Below are 16,248 nucleotides of genomic sequence, written 5' to 3' on the forward strand. Positions count from 1 at the left end.
TTCAACTCATTCCCATGGTTTGACATGGAGGCTTTGAGCCGATCATTTGGTGTACGTGGTTTCGGGTTCTAAAATATGCAAAGTAGATTTCGGGTTTTAAAAATTGGAGTACTTGTTCCGAGGGGTATGCTCAGTAAACTTGAAACTTGTAACCTGTAACAAGTTTTTGTGCTCTTCTTAGTATATGTCATCGTGCGATCCCGAAACCTTTATCCGTGTTTTTGTAAATTTTACGGCATTGGATAATAAGTGTGTAATCTGGAACTACCAGTCTCAACTTCCATTTCCAGCAATATTTATGACTAAAACTTTTATTTTATTTATTTTTTTGTTTGGTCAAATGACTTTTACTTTGTTAATGTTCTATAGTTATTCATATATCTAGATTTGAGTTGTGGTTAGGGGATTGTAGCTGCAACAAATGATGATCGTTAAATGTGATGACTTATCGCAATCGTTCAATTAAAAATATATGTGGAACCTAGATAGACTTTGAAACCTACCTATCAACTTGTGATAGGGTACATTCCACATTTTAGAATATGAATTGTAGATTTCAAATTTCAAAAAATGAGGAACATGTTCTAACAAATGGATTATATGGAACCCGAAATCACTCACCCGTACCGATCATCGTTATTAGAATTTGAAGACTAGTTGCTCTCAGTTGAAAACAAACAATTTGAGTGACATCCAAATCGCGAATTTGAGTGGTGAGGACGCAATTTCTGCGGTTATTACGGAAAATAAAAACTTGACCAAGCAATTAAAATGGTGTTTTCTCTGTTGTTTCTTGTACTTCTTTAATTTTGCAGTAACCAAATGAGCGAATCGAACTAATAAAATAGAGATATTTTGTTTTGGTGGAAGTTGATTTTACATTCCACTGAACCATAATGCTTCTTTGTTGTCCATGGAGGAGCTCTAATAGTGCCACCACTAGCTTAGGGTGCACATGGCAACACTTCTCCTCCGAAAATGAAATTTTTTTTATCAAAAATTGATTTTTCTACTTTCGCTTTTGAGCATAAGTTGATTTTTCTACTTTTGGAGAGAATTATTTTTTTTTCCCGAGTGGCTCCAAAACTACTTCTTGAGCAAAAAAAATGCTCCAGAAATAGAAATGTGAAGTTGTGTAATCAAACGAATATCTGCTTTAGAAGTTGCATTACCAAACAAATTTCTGCTCTCCCGAAACAGTCATGGAGCATAAATTCTACTCCGTAAATGTTGCCATTTCTTGAAGCTTGCAAAAAAATGAAAAAGATGTTGATCATAACCAAATGCAAATGATATAATCATAAGAAGGAGAAGCTTCGGCAAGAGAATGGATACCAAACACGATCCACCTTTGCTCGAAGCTCTCTTCTCTTGTTAGAAATGTGTCTCGAGTTTAAGCCCAAAACAAAAATTTGAATTTCGAAATAATTATATCTTGATCGTGAAAGTTATCTTAAGGGATGTTATTTTGAATATGCGATCAAGATTGGATACAGCTTGTTTTGAACCCACGATAATTATCCTCCATTCGGTGATATCCCAAGTTGGAGAATAAAAGATATTTCGGAGGATATCTTGCGAGGCGAAATTGTAAATATTTTGAATCGAATATTTGTGGCTATAAAATCTGTGAGCAAGATTTGTAGGGGTCTGTCGTGGAGATATATTCCATGTTCGGTAGTCGAAGATTTCCTGCATTGTTAATTAAGGAAAGGAAATTAAAAAGAAGAAGAGATGAGGTCAACAGATAACAACAAAAGACGAAGTGATGAACTTTTCTTCTTGGACCGGTCAAGTTGAATATATTGGATATATATTCTGTAGTGGGAGCATATTTTTTGGGCCGTGGCTTTCTTGCATGAGTTTTTGCAATTAGCGCCGATTGTTGATCCAACGAAGAGGGACTTTTTGAAGCGCCGTTTGTCGTGTGCTTGCTCGTGGGGTTTATTCCGTGGAATTACATCAAATATTCAATTGTCAAAGCGAATTAAATTTTGTGAGTCTAAGATTTGTTTTAATTCCTTTGCGAGATTGAGAGATTATTTCGCTAGGAATTGAGGGCTAAACACTGCGTGCATTCTTGAATGTAATTGGGGCCGTGAAACACCGAAAGTGTTTGAGTTACTCGAGTTTGGTTTGTAATCTCCATGTATCGCTCGTTCTATAGTGGAATTCGTTGCTGCTCTCCCTGTGGATATAAGTATCTACGATCGAACCACGTACATCCGATGTCCAATTTATTTTCTTGTTCTGTCTTTTTATTGTTCGATCGCTTGTTCCACGCAACATCTCCTTCCTCAAAAGCATGCAAGAATTCCATTTTTTGCATAATACTATGAATCATGTGCTTTCTATTTTTTATATTTTTCGTGATTGGTACCGATTGATTGTTAACCGATGTTAGAGATATATATATTTTTTTATTTTTTATTTTTCTTGATTGGTTTTGATTGATTGTTAATTGACATTATGCTACTTTAAATAGTCATCTCGTAAGCTTATAAATAGGCTCATGTACTCTTCATTCGATAGTATACAATAATTGCACTTTCTCTTTCTTTTAGCCACATTCTCCGGGCTCAATAGCATGTAATTGCATAAAGAAACTAAATAGGAATTATAAAAGTCAAAATAAAGAGCAAGAGTTTGGGCCAAATATGCAAGCCGACGTAGTTTTGCTTAACTGTGAATCTCGAGTCCCGGTAGTCTAGTAGATGCCTTGCTTGTCCGGCCTGCTTGTAGCTAGTTCGATAAGCGGGATTCCTGCATCCGGCTTTTTGCTTTCCTTTTCTTTTGATTTTGTCATTTGGCCCCTTTTTACTCGGTACGAATGGAGGACGACCGACCAAACTATCAAGACCAAAAAAAAAAAAAAAATTGAGCGACCTGCACAACTAGATGAAGGTACTGAGAAATTCAATCGAGAAATATTTTTCCGAAAGAGTTGACTCGACTGTGTTATGCGCGAGTCCTAATCCTATTTACGGGCACATCCGACCAAAATTCGTCGCGCCGATTCACAAATTAACTCCGTTTTAACTAGAAACCCCCATCGTGCTCAGCCAAGCGAGATCCAATTCGAATTCTCGCAGCCAATCTGTCTCGGGTTTTCGCAATAGAAACGCAAAAATTACGTGGTCAAGCTCGGGCACGAGTTTGACCGAAAAAGGAAAGCACGGGCACGGGAAGTTATAGAAAAAAACAAGAGGGAGCGAGGGTACTTGAAGTAGTTGTCAAAAGTCTGCTGGGACCTTTGACGTCATCTCGCACCACCGGCATAAATTTCTATGGCCAAAAGTCTTGACCTTTAAACTTGCTTGGTCATCCAGACTGCATACTATTCAAGAAGGCTCGCAGAACTTTCTTCCACGCATCATCTCTCGATCATCGAGCACGCCAGCAAGTTCCGCGAATACGTTTCGCTGTCCGAGGAAGCAGGTGCCACGTGGCCTCTTTGCTTGGCCGTTGGGAAACCATCGCCGGTAAAAAATTGGCGATCAGAACGCAAATTGCTGTTTTGCAATTATGGATTTGTTAAGAGGAGCAGAGAGTCAGCTCCAGATTTCGAAAGGCTGTGCGTTTGCCAGTCGTTGCGTCAACATTGCACGAGGGTCGATGCGGATGAACGTTCCATGAAGTTGCCCAGGCGCCTCGACCCGATCTCTGTCTGATTTTCACTTAGTTTTTTTTTTTTTTAAGGTTGGGGTGTGATGCAGGTCGATGGACTTGTAAATGAATACCAAGGATCGGACCAAACTTTATTGCTCAAGCCTCACCCATGCCACGGTCCGCTTGGATTAAAATAAGCACATGAACTCAAAACCTAAAAGGTCATATTCGAATCAGTTTCGTGTGGACAGCCTTATTAAAAGTACAACCTTTGTTTGTCCGACCCATCTACCATAAAACAATGAAGCCTAATCCGCAACCAATTTTAGGGCATGGGCCTTTAAGTTGAGTCGGGCCTCCAGATTAGGTTCTAATTTTGGGTTGCATTTTTTGAGGAAATGCAAAAGATTTTATGTTAAAAGAGGTTTTTCAAATTGGATTTTCCCGAAATGAAAATAGAGTTTGGTAAAGTGTAATTAAAAGTGCATTGAGAAATAAATTTGATTTAAACGGTGTTTCAACAAATTACACTTGTCAAGGGCTTCTCTACCAAGAGCAGGAATGCTCTGTTGCTATGTATTGTAGACTACTTGGTTGATTTACGACACTTTGTATAGAAGTTACGATATGCAAAGAGGTATAATTCATTATGATTCCATAATCTGTTCCTGAGTGACCATAGTAACTGCCCATATATTATGAGAAGCAATTTCATAAACTCTCCAATGCAAAAATTATTCATTACATCGAATATCCAATGTTGTACGGTAGAGTAGACGGTCTATCACCGTGCATCATTCAACACACAAACATGCATAGAACCTTCCAAATTTGTATGCATACAATAAGATGAGAAAAACAACTGTAGTTTCTCTCTCATTTTTAGTCTGGACACACTACATTATATTCCATCTTTTTCTTACACAGAGGGCAAGTATACGAGATAGAATCGAGTCTTCCTCTACCGCCCGCATGACGGACAATTATCTGGGCACGAAATCGGGATGTCCTTCTCCCACCTCCAGATGTAGTAGGAAAGGAAAATATGGATGCACACTAGCAGCGACTTGGGGGATGCAGCAGGTGCCGAGGTCCTCCTCCAGATGTAGTAGAAAAGGAAACCGCAGAATATGATGATAACAATGACTAGGCTGACAATGACCCACGTCGGAGTGTTATTGTCGTTGGACGATACAGAATTTGGATCGTCCCATGCCAATGGAGGAGGAAAGTACTGGGAACACGGATTAGTTTTTGGACAGTTACTGTTCTCCATCAAAAAAACTCTGCACAGTTCAGTGCTAGCGGTGAGTTTACAAACATATTCTGAGGCATCAATTCATAAGGCCATAACTTTGTTTCATCATCAATTCATAAGTAGTTGCTTGCACATACCTGATACCTTCACAAGAAGAACCCAGCAAACCAGGGAACGATGTGGTTGCTCTAATTCTTACTCGACCTGCAAAGAAGTGAGAATTTTCCTTTGGGGCCTCTCGGTACAATGGCTCTCTATCCCTTCCCCATGTGGGTGGTGTGTGTCTTGGTCAAGTCATCGCTTACTTTATTACATGTGATCATGTACGTGAGATGTAATGATTGAAGACGACAGGGCAAAGTGTTTGGTCAATTTCATATCCCTTACCAAGCAGTCTTGATTTGAGATTAACTTAATCACTTGCAGATACAAAGCATAAGGACATCAAATCCCGGACGGTGCTTCGACGGACTTGAGGGTGGACACTTTTACTCTTTGAGTCTTGACAAAGGACGCCAGAAATGTGAAGCATTTTAACTCCAAAGGTTCTTTAGTCAAGAGAGATTATCACTATCGTTCATTGAATTTGAGAATTTACACATGCTCATCACAATCATCTTTCTTCGTGGAGCATATGGTAGGAATAGTGGGAAAATTGTCCAAAAAGCGTTTTGCCAATTCAATTCTAAACCTTTTAATTTTATCGGTTGAATCATAAACTTTTTCACATTTTGCCAATTGAGTCCATCCGGTTAATCTTGATCGGAAATTGCTGACATGGACGTTGGGTGTTCTACGTGGCATGATTGGTGTTGCTAGGACAATTCTTAATGATATTTTAATATTTTTTAATTTCTACTTTTCTTTTCTTTGATCTTTTTTCACAAAGTGGCCGGCCATTGGCCCCTCACCGGCTGTTGGTGAGGGCCACGATGCTCGAAAAACAAAGAAAAGAAAAGGAAAAAAAATAAGAAATTTAACTTTCATAAATTTGAAAAAATGATCGCTTAAGTGCCATTACCGATTTGCCATGTCGGAAATCCTACGCGGACGTTGAAAAATCTGACATGGCATCGCCGAATTATTATTATTTTTTAATTTTAAATGTTCATGTGTATTTTTATTTTATTCTTTTAGTTATTTTGACTTTTTTTTTTCCTTTCCCCCTCTTGGTTGGCTAGCCCAAGGGCGAGGGCCCTAGGCAACAACTGTCGCGGCCCCGGCCATGAGGGAGGCAGCCCTCGACCAGACCTAGCAAGGGCCAGCACACCCTCGGTTGTGGTCAACGAAGCCCCTTCGACCTTGGGCGACGACGCGACAACCCTCGCCCTCGCCCACGACCGCCGGGGTGCCGACGACTATGGTTGGCGAGGGCCCTCACGGTGCCCCTTGCCGACCATGGGTGAAATTCAAGCTGCTGCTTCTTCTTCTTCTTTCTTTTTCTTTTTTCAGATAAAGGCCAATGTCGAAAAAAAAAGAAAAGAATAAAGAGTAAACAGTCCTTTCTTTTGGGTGGGTATCGTCATGTGGCTTAGTCCCGATCGCTTCTTCGGGAATAGGAGACAATGGTAGAGCAAATCTGTCATAGTACACCTCGAGCAACAATATGCTCTTTTACCATGTACGTGAATTACTCAGCTGATTTACGGAGCTGCGAAAAAATTCAAAAGAGTAATTTATTGTGATCCGAAAACCTATGTCGCAATTAGACTATAGAACTCGTCAAGTCCTCCAACACAAAAGTCATTTATTGCATCGAATTTCTAAACTTTTTAATTTAGTTAGTTTAGGTTTAAACCTTTGGATGATTTTCCATATAGTCTGTGACAACCCCATTTTTTTTTCTTTTTATTTTTCTTTTTCGACAAGTAGACTTATAAGCGGAATGGTATTTATCGGGTTTGGAAGTATGGTAAAAGTGAATTTCGGGGGGTTTTAATATTTTAGTGTGGTGGATTATAAAATGCGATTTTATGATTGAGCATGGTGGACTATTTGAGCTAAGTATATATTTTAGGCACGGCAATTTTTATTGGGATCGTTAGCAAAATTTTAATCGAACAAGAAGGTATGAAATCGGTCCCGATGCTAATTTATTTCGCGTGTGAACCGCGAAGGCCTTTTATAATGAGACCCCACGCCCATGTGTCTTTCATACCACCCATCATTTTCCCCAACGTGACACCTTTCCCACTCATTTTCTCTTCCCCACCGCCTAAGAACCCCACGACCAGCTCCCTCCTCTCATCTCTCTCTACTTGGGTGACAACTTCAAAGAACCATCTCCGTCTTCGTCTTTTCTTGGGAAAAGTACACTAGAAATGCCATAACTTGTGTACGGCGTTCACTTGAGTGCCATAATTTTCAAAACGTTCACTTAAGTGCCATAACTTTCAAAAATCGTTCACTTGGGTGCTACGACGGAGCAAAATCGTTCACTTGAGTGCTGCAAGAACTTTTCCGGCATGCCACGTCGGTTTTTCGGTGTGCCACGTCATCTTTCCTGCGTCTACGGTAATTTTTCCGGCGTGCTACGAGAACTTTTCCGGCTGCCACATCAGCTTTTCCGGCTGCCACGTCAACATGGCACTCAAGTGAACGATTTTTAAAAGTTATGGCACTTAAGTGAATGTTTTGAAAGTTATGGCACTCAAGTGAACGCCGTACAAAAGTTATGGCACTTCTAATATACTCTTCCCTCTTTTCTTTGTTCTTTTTCACTTTTGGCAATTCCTTCACCGAGCGACTCCATCTCGCTCGCGAACTCTCTCAGGGTCGTGCGAAGAGGAAGGACGAGCTCGACTACGAAGGCTCGTGGCGTTGGTTCGTAGTTGATTGGTGCGAGGAATTAAGGTGAGCCCGATGCTTGTGGCGGATGTGCGCGACGCCCGGACGCATGGAATCGAGGCAAGTTGCTCTCTAACCCATTTACTAGTTTTTCCAATGGGTGTCGGTAATGGAGAGCTAGACGGCGGGTGAACTATTGGTTGTTCTAAACTTTGAGTTGGCGGTAGTAGGGGTTGATCAAAGCGTACCGGTGGCATTTCAAGGTGAGGCAACATGGGGTGGCGGATAGTCTCGGTTGTGAAATTTGGGATGGCGTAATAGAGTAGGGTGTCGGGTGATTTCCAGCAAGTAGTTAACAAATCCCTATTACTAGATTAGCTTTTGTTCGCCAATTGGGTGATAGTCGGCATAAATTGGTTCCTCGTATTGCCGAGAATGAAAAACTTTTGGTATGGCTGAGGAAGGTCTAGTCCTGAAGCTTGGGTGTGTAGTGGTAACCATTATTGTGGCAACGGAAGCTGTGTTGTTGTGTGGACAGTGAATAGGCCAGGAAGCTTATAGCAGTAGCGGTGCTCCATGGGCTTATTTGTGACGATGGAGATGTGAAGTGAAAAATAGTGCACATGAGTTGGAGTCTCGTGAGTTTTGGTGGTTGAAGATTACCATTTGTTTGGAGTAATCAAGTTCATGAACCTGGAGTAATCAAGATCATGGTTCATGAGGGTGAATTCACGGGGTCCTTGGATTGTGGGTCATTGCTTGGACTGCAAATTCAATGTGCTATGACGTTTGGATAATAGTATATCGATTTAGTCCTAAATTGCCGTTTATTCGAATGCTTGTGTGTGATGCTAGGCTTAGCTACATCAGATTTGTTGGTAATCTCTTCATTCGCTAGATATGTGGTGTTTCCTTGCGATATTGATACTAGTAATGGCTGAATACTACATGATATGTCACAAAGACACGCATTGATACAAAACATGGCATGAACATACTCATCATGAACATGATCTCGCATGCTTTGTTTATGGACCAATTGTGGTTCGTGGAAATGAGCCTCGTGCTCGGTTATGTATTAATACCCCATGGAGTTTATGGGAAGACCCTGCTGTGTGACTGGGTGGCCTTGCTGTGTGACGGGGCCGGTCTCTGAGGCGGTACGAGACGTTACGGTAATTGCATAATTACAATGCTCGGAACATAATAACGATGAGTAGCATATTACATGTGCATTTTGCCATAATTCTATCTCATTGCATAGCAATACTTGTGTGTTACCGGCTATAGTGAATACCAAGTGTGGACTGTTTTGAAACTTGATGCTTTCTTGAATTACCGATACCTATCTTTTTATTGGATAGATTAGTCGATGATTTAGAGGATTAACTTGTTGAGTTTTATCTCACTCCATTATCGTTGAAAATTTTTAGGTAAGTGACGTGCACTTCTTAAGGTGTCGGAGCCGAGGTTTAAGGCCGGGCTACTACCGAGGCGGTACCAGAGGAGGTTGATCATGGGAACGGGTCGTCTCACAATCGTTTTGGCAAATTCAAGTCGAGAAATTCTGACATGAAGATATAATTAGTTAGTGCTGGTCGTTCTACGTGGCACGACCTTGTATTTGGGATACTCGGGCTTTATTGTAATGGCAAGCTTGAGCCCCTTGATCTAGTGGACTCGAGCTTTGTCACCAAATCGAGCTTGAGCCCCGGATCCAGTGGCTCGAGGTCCGTTGCGAAATGGAGCACTTAGATCTGGTTCAAGTCAATGCCCATGGTTTGACATGGAGGCTTTGAATCGATCATTTGGTGTAAATGGTTTCGGGTTCCAAAGTATGCGGGGTAGATTCCGGGTTTAAAAAATTGGAGAACTTGTTCCGAGGGGTATGCTCAGTAAACTTGAAACTTGTAACCTGTAACAAGTTTTTGTGCTCTTCTTAGTATATGTCATTGTACGATCCCGAAACCTTTATCTGTGTTTTTGTAATTTTCACAGCGTTCGATAATGAATATGTAAGCTGGAACTACTAATCTCAGCTTCCATTTCCAGCAATATTTATGACTGAGATTTTTATTTTATTTATTTGTTTTGTTTGGCCAAATGACTTTTACTTTGTTAATGTTCTATATTTATTCATATATCTAGATTTGAGTTGTGATTAGGGGATTGTAGCAGCAGCAAATAATGATCATTAAATGTGATGATTTACCGCAATTGTTCAATTAAGAATATATGTGGAACCTAGATAGACTTTGAAACCTACCTATCAACTTGTGATAGGGTACGTTCCACGTTTTAGAACATGCATGGTAGATTTCAGATTTCAAAAAATGATAAACATATTCTAACCGATAGATTTGTACGGAACTTTGTCGCGATCTAAAAATTAATTTAGGTTAATGGATTATTAGGTTAGTTAGATGAATTAACTAACCTAATACGGACTCTCCCAAGCCCCACCAATTCGCAACTTAGGTTTGATTTTTTTTCTTTTGTAGGAGCCGCCACTAATCTTTTTTGGTAGGTAGATTAGATACCTAAATAAAGTATGGGAGAATACTTTATTTTCTGCTAACCGGAGATTTAGGGTTCGGGGACTTGATTATGTTAATTTTTAATTAACACTCTTTCGATACCAAATTTCATGAAAATGCCTTTTCCCGATTGATGATTTGTGATTTTGATTTCCCTTTTTTTTTTATTTTCGAATTTTCCATTTTTTTTATTTTTCGAATTTTTGAATTGAAAATGATGAATTTGAACAAAATTAAACAAAAATGCCCATAATATACCTTTAAATCCGATTTTCCGATAAATCTTCTTGTTCCCGAAGATTCGGGCCGGAGCGAGATTTTATCCGCTACATTCTCGAAGATTCGAGCTAGTATGCGGATAATATATAGAAATACAACATCCCTTCTCGCCAAATGGCAGAATACGAATTTCTATATTTAAATCACCATCACATTCCACGAGATCGTGGCTAAGGCGTGTGATTTAATTTTCCGACGGGACAAGGCACAAGGGGAGCATATATTATGGACATGTTTGTTTAAAGATGTGCAAATATTTATTGAATTTTTTAAAATCCTTAAGGGATTCTGAAATTTTCAAGGAGATAAGCTCCTATCCACAAAGGATTTCATATCTTTTAAAAATTGGAAAGATTATCTTCTGAAATTTTTCAAAGTATATCAGATAATTTCCCGAATTTTAAAGATGCGCTCAATATCTAAAAAAATTAGATTGGATCTTGAGTTATTTGAATATTCCGAAAATATATCAATATTCTACAAGATATGATTGCCTCAAAATCCAATGTGATCTTATTCTGCAAGATTTTATTTTTTGAATTTTTGAATTTTCCAAATCAAATTAGGGACAAATCCGAAAAACAAGGGATATACTTCAATTCGGCATCTATCAATCCAAACAAACAGATATCCGAAAATTCCCCTCGTCCACAAACATTCAAATCAAACAAATAATTTCCAGCCCAAGCATGGCAATTTGCACGAATTTGATGAACAATTTCAAAGCAATCCGACTGAATCTATGCATAATAACATAACAAAACGTTTGAGCTCCGTCTAGAGGACATGGAACATGCAAAACAACTAAAAAAAACGTGCAAACAATGCATGACAACAACACAAAGTAGCAATTTCGATTCTATAAAAAACGTGACAGATTAGTGATCATGAAAACAACGAACGCATGCGTGTTTTTTTTTTGCCTTGAATCAAACGTGCACATGGAAACAGCATCAAAAACAGCATGAATCACGTGTAGAACAGCATCTAAAAACAATCAAAGACTCGCCTTTTAGCTCCCGCAAATTCCTGCATGAATTAGTTGTCACAGAGCATGCGAAAGCAAATATTTTCAAACCAAACAGCATGCCATAGTAATAGAAACAGCATTAAAACAGCAAACAAATCACCCAGAAAACATGCTTATTTCAACCCCAAAAGTGCGCGAGAGTTACCTTGATTCGTTGGACGAGACTCGAGCTAATTTGATGCAAAAAACTCCACTGGACAGCAGCGAAATAAACCCAAACAGCAGCGTATTATCCTTGGACAGCAGCAGATATTTTTGAATTGAACAGCCGCACGTCGTGAGGTTGAGCAGAAGCCAGCAGAGCAACAGGATCGGACTCACAACAACGTCGTTTTAACCTTTTGGAATTGTTGAGCTCCTTCTCTTTCTCTAGCCTACCTCACGTGAATTCTAAGTATGTGAGTAGAAAAAATTTTGCCGACCCCCTTAACCCTAGGCATAAAGATGTATTTATAGAGAAAATTAGGGCTTTGAGTTGTAGGGTTTGAACCGTTAGATCAAAAGCTTCAATTAGATATTGATCGTTAGATCCAAAATTCTAATCTTGAGGAGTCTTATTAGACTTAGACTCTTACAATTTTCGGCCAAATGAATGAGGAGGGAGAAATGGGCTATTTTTCAATGTTTTATGGGCTCGTTTTGTGATTCCGGACTCATCTAGACCTTAACTAATAAAATGGGTAATTAATTAAGGCCTTTTTGCAATTTTAAGATCTCAAACGGGCTATTTTGAGTCCAAAATCATAGTAAAAAAAAATTCCGCACCCTCCCTAATAACTTTCGGGTCGATTTTAACTCGGTCGTCCGTTGGAATCATGCTCAATTGACTCATCTCTGGACCTACCCGACATGACGAAAATTAAACATGCAATGCATGAAAATTTATTTTTTGTGAGAATTATGAATAACTCTCATTTTTATGAATGATTTTCTAAAAATCAAAATTTAGGTGTCAACAAACTTGAAATCATTCACCCATACCGATCATCATTATTAGAATTTGAAGACCATTTGTTCTCAATTGAAGACCAACAGTTTGAGTGAGATCCAGATCGTGAATTTGAGCGGTGAGGACTCAATTTCTGCGGTTGATTACGCAAAAAAAAAAAAAAAAAAGACCATGCAAATAAAATGGTGTTTTCTCTATTGTTTCTCTTCCATCTTTAATTTTGCAGTAACCAAATGAGCAAATTGAACTAACAAAATAGAGATATTTGTTTTGGTGGAAGTCAATTTTGCATTCCACCGAACCATAATGCTTCTTTGCTGTTCATGGAGGAGCTCCGACGGCGCCACCAGTAGCTTAGGGTGCTCATGGCAATACTTCTACTCTGAAAATTAATTTCTAATCAAGAATTGATTTTTCTACCTTTGCTTTTGAGCAAAAGTTGATTTTTCTACTTTTGGAGAGAAGTAATTTTTTTTTTATTTTTTCGAGTGGCTCCAAAACTACTTCTTAAGCAAAAAAATGCTCCAGAAATAGAAAAGTGAAGTTGCGTAATCAAACGAATATTTGTTTCAAAAGTTGCATTAGCAAACAAATTCATGCTCTGGAAACACTCCTGGAGCTCAAATTCTTCTCCAGAAATGTTGCCATGCACGCCCTTAACTTTCTTGAAGCTTGCAAAAAATGAAAAAAAGATGTTGATCATAACCAAATGCAAAAGATATCATCACAAGAAGGAGAAGCTTCGGCAAGAGAATGGATACCAAACACGATCCACCTCCGCTCGAAGCTCTCTTCTCCTTCCTCAAAAGCACGCAAGAATTCCATTTTTCGCATAATACTATGAATCACGTGTTTTCTATTTTTTATATCTTTCGTGATTGGTTCCGATTGATTGTTAACCGATGTTAGAGATATTTTTTAAAAAAAATTTTCTTGATTGGTTCTGATTGATTGCTAACTCACATTATGCCGTAAATCTATAAATAGGCTCATGTACTCTTCATTTGATAGTATACAATAATTGCACTTTTCTCTTTCTTTTAGCCACATTCTCCGGGCTCGATAGCATGTAATTGCATAGAGAAACTAAATGGGAATTATAAAAGTCAAAATAAAGAAAAAGAGTCTAGGCAAAATATGCAAGCGGACGTAGTTTTGCTTAACTGTGAATCTCGAGTCCTGGTAGTCTAGGATATGCCTTGCTTGTCCGGCCCATTTGTAGCTAGTTTGATTAGCGGGATTCCTGCATTTGGCTTTTTTCTTTCCTTTTCCTTTGTTTTTGTCATTTGGCCCCTTTTTGCTTGATACGAATGGAGGACGACCAACCAAGCTATCATGACCCAAAAAAAGAAAAAAATTGGGCGACCCTGCACGACTGAATGAAGGTACTGAGAAATTCAATCGAGAAACATTTTTCCTAAAGGGGTGACTTGACTGTATTATGCATGAGTCCTAATCCTATTTATAGGCACATCCGATCAAAATTCATCACGTCGGTTCACAAATTAACTCAGTTTTAACTAGAAACCCCCATCGTGCTCACCAAAGCAAGATCCAATTCGAATTCTCGTAGCCAATCTGTCACGGGTTTTCGCAATAGAAACGCAAAAATTACGTGGTCAAGCACGGGCACGAGATTCGACCGAAAAAGGAAAGCGCGGGCACGAGAAGTCGTTATAGAGGGAGCGAGGGTACTAGAAGTAATTGTCAAAAGACTGCTGGGACCTTTGACGTCATCTCGCACCACCAGCATAAATTTCTATGGGCAAAAGTCTTGACCTCTAAACATGCTTGGTCATCCAGACTGCATACTATTCAAGAAGGCTCGCAGAACTTTCTTCCACGCATCGTCTCTCGATCATCGAGCACGCCAGCTAGTTCCACGAATACGTTTCGCTGTCCCAGGAAGCAGGTGCCACGTAGCCTCGCAAATTACTGTTTTGCAATTGTGTATTTGTTAGGAGGGGCATAGAGTCAGCTCCAGATTTCGAAAGGCTGTGCGTTTGCCAGTCGTTGCGTCAACATTGCACGAGGCTCGATGCGGATGAAAGTTCCATGAAGTTGCCCAGGTGCCTCGACGCGATCTCTGTCTGATTTTCACTTAGTTTTTTTTTTTTTTCAAGGTTGGGGTGTGATGCAGGTCGATGGACTTGTAAATGAATACCAAAGATCGGACCAAACTTTATTGCTCAAGCCTCACCCATGCCACGGTCCGCTCGGATTAAAATAAGCACAAGAACTCAAAACTTAAAAGGTCATATTCGATTCAGGTTCATGTGGACAGCCTTATTATAAGTACAACCTTTGTTTGTCCGGCCCATCTGCCAAAAAATAGTGAAGCCTAATCCGCAACCAATTTTAGGGCATGGCCCTTTAAGTTGAGCCAGGCCTCCAGATTAGGTTCTAATTTTGGGTTGCATTTGATTCGGCTTTGGTGGATGTTTTTGAGGAAATGCAAAAGACTTTATGTTAAAAGAGGTTTTTCAAATTGGATTTTTCCAAAATGAAAATAGCATTTGGTAAAGTGTAATTTAAAAGTGCATTGAGAAATAAATTTGATTTAAACGGTGTTTCAACAAATTACACTTGTAAAGGGTTTTATCTATTTTGAAAAAATAAAAACGAACTCAAAAGCATCACCGGACCCCGACGACCTAGATTTGGCATTGACAGCAACCATGCGAGAGCCACTTGGGGTAGCGCGACCTCGATGAGGGGTCGCCGACTCCATAGTTGGCTTGTCGGTGGTCATATCGAACATCGCCGGTGAAGTCACGAAAAGCAGAAAATAGTGAGCTTATTTTTGGAGTTTCATAAATTTAGCGAGGACAAAATTGAAAGAAAATCCAAAGCTCCTACAAACTTGCCTTAGGATAAAACACTCTAGAGGACTCAGAGTGCGTGTGGCTCAGCATTTTGAAAGTCCCTTGGGAAAAAATTAGGATGTTTGACAATCATTTTCAATGAGTTTTAGGAAAGCTGGCCTTGGGAAAGTTGAAAGCTCAATACTGCTGGACTAGCATTGAGCTTTCACAGCATTTTCGGAATGGTGAAGATCCCTAATTAATGAAAATTAATCGGTTATCGATTTTTTTTCTCAAGAACTTATTAAAAATTCATTTTTACCTTTTAAAAAAAAAGTGAAACCCTAGATCCACTGTTTATCTTCTTGAGCGAGGGTGGTTGACAAGGCCAGATTTGGCCGGCGAATGTGTGATGAAAAGCTGGCGAGGTCACATGACCTAGGTGACCCTCAGCCGACCTTTGAGCCCTTCATCGGAGGGTTCGATTTTTTTAATAAGAAAATAAAAATTACAGCAAAGAAGGCCTTTGAAATTTTTTTTTTCCCGGACACTACTGAACTCAAAATTGCTTTACAATGGATTTTTTTACCAAATATAATTTGTATATTTCTAAAGCCTTTTAGGTTAATAGCCATTGTATTTTTTCAAGGCTCATTTTCAAAGCCGTAACGAAGACAGCCTTAACCACTTTAGAGAAAAAAAAAAAAGACTTGCCAAATGCTTTAGCATGTGTCCAAGGCAGAGGGCGAAGGGCCTTTGCCAAACGCGACCTAACACTGGTGTGTATAGCATGGCCACACCATCAACTGGTTATGTGCCTTCAAACCACCATGTTTAGATGGACGTAAGAATGGCCCGTGTATAGCACACGCCTTGTAATTCGGAGTTTGTGGCGTACCCTGTTGGGTAGAAGAGGGAGCTTCTGCTTTTGTTGTTGTTCTTCGTGGGACTAAACCTCTTTGTACTCTTCTTGCGGTTAGTGGGGTTCCGTCGCC

This window comes from Rhodamnia argentea, chromosome 6, assembly GCF_020921035.1.
Source record: "Rhodamnia argentea isolate NSW1041297 chromosome 6, ASM2092103v1, whole genome shotgun sequence".
NCBI classification, from domain to species: Eukaryota; Viridiplantae; Streptophyta; class Magnoliopsida; order Myrtales; family Myrtaceae; genus Rhodamnia; species Rhodamnia argentea.